This window comes from Aedes albopictus, chromosome 2 (assembly GCF_035046485.1).
Source record: "Aedes albopictus strain Foshan chromosome 2, AalbF5, whole genome shotgun sequence".
NCBI classification, from domain to species: domain Eukaryota; kingdom Metazoa; phylum Arthropoda; class Insecta; order Diptera; family Culicidae; genus Aedes; species Aedes albopictus.
The window spans coordinates 150570687-150580091 of NC_085137.1; positions in this window are offsets into that span (position 1 = coordinate 150570687).

Genomic DNA, 9405 nt, shown 5'->3' on the forward strand with positions numbered 1-9405 from the left:
TTACTTTTGAATTGAATTCGATATCAAGAACAGCAATGCGGTCCTGGTTTATGATTTTTTTTATAATTGGCATACGCTTGGAAGGTAGGTGTTCTTGGTATAATTAATGAGTATGTGAGTAACTCGCTGAGACCGGCCCAACATTTACACCTTGTCTTCAAAAATGTTTTTAGTTTCTGAACGTCCTCGCCAAAAAAGTAAGGAAAATACATTTGGTTAATCAAACTGATGGACCCCCCCCGTTGGATAGAGCCACAACAATTTTTGCAGACCCCTCGATTTTGGTCGAATGGTGGCTCATTTAAACCGTAAGGGGCTGTTCATAAACCACGTAGACCAAATTTTGGGCATCTCAGACCACCCCCTCCCCCCTCGTAGACTTTCGGCCATACAAAAACTTTAACATTTGTATGGAGCGTAGACTTTGGTCGGACACACCCCCTCCCCCCAAAAAGTCTACGTGGTTTTGAATGGTCCCTAATAACTCAAAAGTTTGTCACAGTAAAGGCTGGGTATGCTACACAATTCAGATCCCATTGTGATCCACTAGCTTCTGCCCAGCAACTCCTATCCCTACCTCCACGCGGTACCGGCCGGAAACTATGAGCAACCTTAGGGAACGTCCATAAATTACGTCACGCAAAAATTGCCGATTTTCGACCCCCCCTCCCCCCTATGTCACACTTTTTGTATGAGACCTCTCAAATTTTTGTATGGGTTGTCACACTGTACTGAACCCCCCCTCCCCCCTAAAAGCGTGACGTAATTTATGGACGTTCCCTTAGGGAAGATCGGATAACCAACCCCGGTGGGAACTTTGGTCGTAGGCTGACAGGGAAAGGGGGGTTTACTTCGGCAAACCTGAGCGTCTGTGCTCCAGGAGGAGCGGCTCACAACAGCGTCTAATCCCCACGTTAGGAGCGGCTGATCAACGTCCGAGTGTCAAGGAAGGACTCTAAGGGGCGATTTCTTCACCCTGGCTTAAGCGTTACCTGGATAGAGGTGAATGGCAAACCAAAAACAAAAGAATAACTTATTTTGTCATTCATGAGTTCTTCTTGAAGAGCTTTTAAAATAATATGTCAATAGCATAATATGATATCATATCAAAATTTGCAATTCGCTTGTCATTTATCAAATTTGGAAGAATAACTACTGAATGTCTTATTTTGCTATCATAACAAAATTTGCAATTGGTGAGGTATTGTTGACCTAGGTCTTACGAGTCTTACGAGCTCTTACGAGTTTGATTAACCATCGCAGTCTTGGCACTTATTAAGAACAACTTACCTTACCTTACCGCTCAGGCTAAGGCCGGGGTGGCCTCTGCTGTACATAGAAGCCGCCTCCATTCCACTCGGTCCATGGCTGTTTGCCTCCAGTTCCGCACTCTGCGTAGGGTCCGCAGATCGTCCTCCACTTGGTCGACCCACCTAGCTCGCTGCGCTCCACGTCTTCTTGTACCGGTCGGATGACTCTCGAGAACCATTTTAGTCGGGTTGCTATCCGACATCCTGATGACGTGTCCCGCCCACCGTAGCCACCCGAATTTCGCGGGACGATGGTTGGTTCTCTCAGCAGCTGATGCAGCTCGTGGTTCATTCGCCTTCTCCAAGTCCCGTCTTCCATCTGCACTCCGCCGTAGATGGTACGCAACACCTTCCGTTCGAAAACTCCAAGGGCGCGTTGGTCCTCTGCACGTAGGGTCCATGTTTCGTGCCCATAGAGGACGACCGGTCTAATCAGCGTTTTGTAGATAGTTAACTTCGTGTTACGGCGAACTTTATTCGATCGTAGAGTTCTGCGGAGTCCAAAGTAGGCACGATTTCCTGCCACAATGCGCCTCTGAATTTCTCTGCTGGTGTCGTTGTCGTCGGTCACCAGTGAGCCCAAGTACACGAATTCTTCAACCGCCTCGATTTCATCAACGTCGATATGAATTCGGGGTGGCGGGCGCGGTGATTCCTCCCTGGAGCCCTTTGTCATCATGTACTTTGTCTTCGACACATTAATGACTAATCCGATTCACCTGGCTTCACTCTTTAGTCGGATGTACGTTTCCGCCATCGTCTCAAATTTACGAGCAATAATATCAATATCATCGGCGAAACCAAGCAGCTGAACGGACTTCGTCAAAATCGTCCCACTCGTGTTTATCCCCGCTCTTCTTATTACACCCTCCAAAGCAATGTTGAACAGCAAGCACGAAAGACCATCACCTTGCCGTAACCCTCTGCGAGATTCGAAGGGACTCGAGAGTGTCCCTGATACTCGAACTACGCACATCACTCGAAGAAGAACAACATAATGACAAATTTTGAAATTAGGTTATTCTAATGGTAACTTTTGATATTTTTTTGTGACAGGCAAAACTAATTTTGATATTGTTCTGTTTTCAATAACTCAATAATGGTATATTTTGCAATTCCCAACCTTACTTTTTTTGTTCTTGGTTTGCCATTGTAATGTCAAAAGTTGACATTCTTTAGTTATCTCATGGAACAGTCAGTTATTATTTTTGCCCTTTTGTCACTTATTTCAAACAAACCAATGACAAATTTAACCATTCAGCAATTCTTTTTGAATGGTAAAACTTGTAATTGTTTTGTTATTCTTTTCTGCCCGGGTAAGGTGACTTGGTGCGTCACAGAATTTTCATAGGAATCATTGACTTTTCGGTTTGAATGATTGTTTGCCTGGCGTTTTTGAAGTGTTACAAAACAGGAAATTCTGCAGTTACGCAGCAGAAAAAGTATAATTACACTTACCACGAGTGAGCATTTCGGATGATACATTTTCATACAAATATGCGCTTTGATGACAGAGTTTTATCACTTTGAAATTTAGAGCGAGATTTCAATGATACTGATGACGCACTATGCGTCCTTAAACCAGGTTTAACTATATGGGTAAGCCTGGCTTACCAGTTAAGCCGAAGTGAAGAGATCGGCCCTAAGCTCAACTGTGCACTATGGTCCTCCGAAAAGTAGGGGGTTGGTGTCAGGCCCTACGAGCCAGCCGTAAAATACCACTGTAACGGAAAATCAGCAACAGAATAATACGAACCGAGACCAACGGCAACGACCCAGCGAACAAAAAGGACTTGCGATTGGAAACTCGGTACGTGGAACTGCCTATCTCTCAACTTCATTGGGAGCACCCGCATACTCGCCGATCTACTGCAGGACCGCGGGTTCGGCATCGTAGCGCTGCAGGAGGTGTGTTGGACAGGATCCATGGTGCGAAAGTTTAGAGGTAATCATACCTACCATCTACCAGAGCAGCGGCAACACACGCGAGCTAGGAACAGCTTTCATCGTGATGGGTGATATGCAGAGGCGCGTGATTGGTTGGTGGCCGATCGACGAAAGAATGTGCAGGTTGAGGATCAAGGTCCGATTCTTCAACTTCAGCATAATAAACGTGCACAGCCCACACTCCGGAAGCACTGATGATGACAAGGACGCATTTTACGCGCAGCTCGAACGCGAGCACGATCGCTGCCCAAGCCACGATGTCAAGATCATCATAGGAGACTTAAACGCTCAGGTAGGCCAGGAGGAGGAATTCAGACCGACGATTGGAAAGTTCAGCGCCCACCAGCTGACAAATAACAACGGCCTATGACTAATTGATTTCGCCGCCTCCAAAAATATGGCCATACGTAGCACCTTTTCCCAACACAGCCTCCCTTTTCGTTACACCTGGAGATCACCACAGCAGACGGAATCTCAAATCGACCACGTTCTGATTGACGGATGGCACTTCTCCGACATTATCGACGTCAGGACCCATCGTGGCGCCAACATCGACTCCGACCACTATCTGGTGATGGTCAAACTCCGCCCAAAACTCTCCGTCATCTATTGTCGTCGCGGTTGAAACCCGAAGTTTTCTCACATCCGACAATCGAATTTTCTTAAAATCCGTACGTGAAAGCTAACGTCGGACGTAGTGCGCTGGACAGCGGACCTGGCCCTCTATCCAGCGCACTGTGCCCGACGTACGTCCGACACACGGTTTAGGAGAAACATCGATTTTCGCGTGTCAAAAATTCCGATTTTCAACTACATGAACAATACAATGTACGGTACCGGCGACCGCCACGGTACAACCTAGAGCGACTGAAACAACCGGATGTCGCTTCAGCATACGCGTAGAATTTCGAGGCCGCATTGCCAGACGAGGGCGAGCTGGATGTGGCCCCTCCAGAGGACTGCTGGAGTACAGTGAAAGCAGCCATCAACGACGCAGCCGAGGGCACCACGTGGAACGGAATCGACGGAACGAATGGTTCGACGGAGAGTGCAGAACTGTTTTGGAGGAGAAGAACGCAACGAGGGCGGTAATGCTGCAGCAAGGGACCCGACAGAACGTGGAAGGAACGTTACAAACGGAATCGGAAACAGCAGACCAGGCTCTTTCGGGAGAAAAAGCGCTGCCTGGAAGTAGCGGAGTGTGAAGAAATGGAACTGTTGTGCCGTTCCCAAGAAACGGAGGACGGAAATGAACCAACTCCCACGCTAAGGGAAGTTAAGGATGCCATTCATCAGTTCAAAACCAACAAAGTAGCTGGTAAGGATGGTATCGCAGCTGAACTCATCAAGATGGGCCCAGAATAGTTGGCTACCTGTCTGCATCGGCTGATAGTCAGGATCTGGGAAACCGAACAACAGCTACCGAAGGAGTGGAAAGAAGGGGTAAGCTGCCCCATTCACAAGAAAGGCGACCATTTGGAATGTGAGAACTTCAGGGCGATCACTATTTTGAATGCTGCCTACAAAGGGCTATCCCAGATCATTTTCCGTCGTCTGTCACCTAAAACGAATGAGTTCGTGGGAAGTTATCAAGACGGTTTCATCGATGGCCGGTCTACAACGGCATACGACAGTATCGACCGCGCAGAGCTATAGAGAATCATGGACGAAAACGGCTTTCCTGGGAAGCTGACTAGACTGATTAAAGCAACGATGGCCGGTGTGCAAAACTGCGTAAGGGTTTCGGGTGAACTATCCAGTTTATTCGAATCTCGCCGGGGACTGCGACAAGGTGACGGACTCTCATGCCTACCTACTCTTCAAAATCGCTCTGGAAGGTGTGATGCGACGAGCCGGGCCCAACAGCCGGGGAACGATTTTCACAAAATCTGGTCAATTTGTGTGCTTTGCGGACGACATGGACATTATCGCTAGAACATTTGGAACGGTGGCAGAACTGTACACCCGCCTGAAACGAGAAACAGCAAAGGTCGGACTGGTGATGAATGCCTCAATAACAAAGTACATGCTGGTAGGCGGAACTGAACACGACCGGATCCGTCTGGGTGGTAATGTTACGATAGACGGGGATACTTTCGAGGTGGTGGAGGAATTCCTTTACTGACGTCTGACAACAACGTGAGCCGTGAAATTCGGAGGCGGAATCTGCGGAAGTCGAGCCTACTACGCTGCCGTGAATCGCAAGTCAGTCCCATCTGCATTTTGGGCAAAAATGAGTTAATGGCCGTTTTCGAGCTTTCTTCGGATGATCTTTCAGCTGCGTGCATAAAAATATATAGTTTGTTCAGTAAAATTGAAAAACAACACCAAGTCAGATTGTCCCATAATGAAATGTAATCGCAAGTCAGTCCCATTACGAACTTGTGTGCCCTCCAGTACAAGACCTAACACTATTTTAGCTAGTTTTACATTTTTCACTGTTATGTTTTAACGTTTGAAACAATATGTGAAAGTTTCATGATGATCGCAGAAGTTTTCAATTCATAGCGATTTTTTAGAGTTTCGTATAGAAATCGAATTTGAAAACTTCAGAGGCCATTTTCTCAATGCCTACTTTTTACATATGGGACTGACTTGCGATTCACGGCAGTACGGGCTCCAAAAGAAGCTGCGGTCGAAAAAGATTCACCCACGCACCATATGCACCATGTACAAAACGCTAAAAAGACATTCTCTACGGGCACGAGACATGAACCATGCTCGAGGAGGACCTGCAAGCACTCGGAGTTTTCGAGGGACGCGTGCTAAGGACGATCTTCGACGGTGTGCAGGAGAACGGTGTATGGCGGAGAAGGATGAACCACGAGCTCGCTGCACTTTACGGCAAACCCAGCAACAATGATGGTTGATAATCTCATGACAAAGTCTGGTGATGATGTATTATTATGATTCACGCAGAAAAATGAGGCTTGTTTAAAACAACAAAACGCGTGGTTGATTTTAAAACTAAGCATTTACTTATTCCAAAGTTATATTTCTCGCGTTCAGTATCATACAGGCGTATCTACAATGATCGATTTCTCTTCATCGATTTTCGCTTTGGTTAATAACTTGGCCGGCAAATCATTTTAGGTTGTTTTTGTTGTTTTAGAAGCTAGTTCTAGTCGTCATTTACCGAAATACACAAAGAGACCATCTGAGTACTGGTCGTATTTCCCGGAATAATCCGAAGAGAAAATCGATGAAGAGAAATCGATCATTGTAGATACGCCTGTATGATACTGAACGCGAGATTTCTTTGTTCTTACTTAGAGTTTATCGATCAAAACAACCAATTCCCATCATTCCATATAACGTTAAAATCTTCATTTGTTTCAACAAAATGGGGACCATAAACATGACCCAGAAGCACTCACACATCTTTAAAATTCTTGATCCAACATCGCCACAACGAAGAAAGTGTAGCAAAACCATTACTTCAAATTCCAAGTGCAGTTTTGGCCGTGATGGATAACGCGCAGGTACTCAAGACTGCATCCACAAAAAGATGGTCGGTTTCGATTTTTTTGCCTTTTTTATTCGTGCTCGCTTCCATCCGCTTGTCGAGTGTCTAATGTCGAATTCGTTTTTGAACCTGGGTTGGAACTGGATCGGCGGAAAATGTGTAAACAAACAACGTCAAACAAACTTTAGTACAAGCGAAACCAAAGTCGGGTTGGGGTTGAAACTTTGATCTGATCCAGTTCCAACCCAGGTTGGAACTGAATCAAAAACGAAAACGACATAAAATTAGATTTCAGAGCTGCCGTCACCAACACAATCACTTCCCGGCTTTGTTACTGGCAAAAGTGCAGTCGTTTAAAACAATCTGTTATTTTATGTTGAAACTACGAAATCTCTATTCTAACAAACTGTCAAAAATTTCAGCAAATGAAAATATTTGTATTATCAAATAATGGAACAGTTCAGTTTAAACTAGAAATAAGTTTGTCGCTATAGCAAACAGAAACATCGGTTGATTTGAACTAGAATTTAATTGACATTAACAATTTATTTTTTTGCGATTTTTGGATTTCAGCCAAAACATACCTTTTCACTTCTCATGGCATCAAGCACTCTGACTGCACACTATAATCGATATTCGCAGATCAATCAAAATGAAATTTAACTATAACTTTCGCTATTTGTAATATTAAGCAAATCGGGAAGAAGTGCCATGTAGATAATATAATACTCAGGTAAATGCCTTAAAAATATCATTTTCGTCAAATTTGTTACTTAGTCCCCTCTGACTTAAGGACAAGGTATTTGGAGTACATAGCTCAAAATTTCTAGAGCACCGTTTTTTAGAACCGTTGAACGGATGTGGATGAAAATGCATCACGCTAATTGTTCAGTGGTTGTCAATAGCGTGATGCATTTTCATCCAAATCCGTTCAACGGTTCTAAAAAACGGTGCTCTAGAAATTTTGAGCAATGTACTCCAAATACCTTGTCCTTAACTCCGACCACTTGTTCTGTGGCTTAGTTGGTTAAAGCGCCGGTCTAGCGAATACGGAGTCGTGGGTTCGAATCCCACCAGAACGCGGTTTTATTTTCACAAATTTCATCTCTCAATTTGTCAATTAGCAACATTTCGTGTCTTCTAATTACAAGTTTTTCTAGCCTATGTTTCAGACAGTCAACCTTACAAAACGTGCTGTATAAATGCGACTGCTTTTTTGGCTGGGACTCTTATTCGATTTGCACATCCTACGGCAAATCTTCCAGAGTTGTATTAAAGTGCAATAAAAGCAACTCAAATAATTTCACAGCACAGAGATGGACAGCTGTAAAGTATTTGTGTAGTAGCTATAGGTATATCCCGTTTAGTTTGTTTTGACAATAATGTTTACATTCGACAAGCCATGTTGGTAGGACCAACAGTTTCTTTATCACAGCTTCTAGTTGTAATGAAATCGCATAACGGCCTTTAAAGCGCTGCTGGTTTGGGGATTTGTCAGTATAACGAATTGTACTATATAGTAGCAGCTGTTTTGTTAGTGGGGACTCCTATTCGATGTGTTCAAGTTTTCACATCTTCCGGGAAATCTCCCGGAGTTGGAATAGAGTAAAGGCAGCCCCAGTGACAAGCAATGGATTTCTGAAAACCGAGTTTGGTAGCTGGATGGTGCTTGTTTTGCAGTCGTGTATTAGCTTATGCTTTATATTTGACTAGCTTTCCTTTTATTCAGCGTTGACTGCTTTTACTCGATGGTTACACAACAGAAAGCAAATGACTGAAGCTTATAGCGCTGAAAATGTTAGTTGGGAAGGCAGTCCCAGTGAGAAGTGATCGATTTCTGAAAACCGAATTTGGTAGCTGTATGGTGCTTGTTTTGCAGCCGTGTATTAGCTAATGATTTTATATTTGACTAGCAACCCTTTTATTCAGCGTTGAATGCTTCAATTCGATTGTTACACAACAGAAAGCTAATGACTGAAGCTCATAGCGCTGAAAATGTTAGCTGGGTGTGGCTCGATAATCCAAAGGTCATTAGTTCGACACTGAGGTGATAAGTTTTTTTTTCGAATATTATTGAGTCGTTTAAGATGGCATATTACGTCGCAGTAGTGCACGCCGTACATCGCATTAGATGTCGCTTCAACAAGTCATATAACGTTATACCCACCAATGCACGTATATCATCTCTACTTTTGTACGCATAAGCACTTTTGCTACATCTTATGCAATGTATCAGTACACCGTGTCCAATAAGTTCTCATACAACATACAAATTTAGAAAACATAATTTTATTTCACTTCTATGATTCATATTTTCAAAATAAATGCATGTATTGAAGGGCCACATGATGCTGATTAAATAGAGCATATGATTTAGAATAATGTTATTTTTTATTTGTTTTACTAAGCCTAGCAGAACGGAAATCCATTTGACACGCAAGAAAAATGTTCAAAAAGATTTTCGTTCTACGGTAGCTAAAAAAAGTCCATAAGGTTAAATTTTGAGTTTCTATCCAAAGTGTTGTAACAAATGCATATACTAAGGTAAAACATAATACAATTTTATTGATGCAAATATGCAAACAAGCTCAACTTGGGCTGATTTCCTTGAAAATGATCGTTATGTTAAAGATAAACATCATAAAACGTAAATTTTGGATAAAATTTATCACAATAGGGATA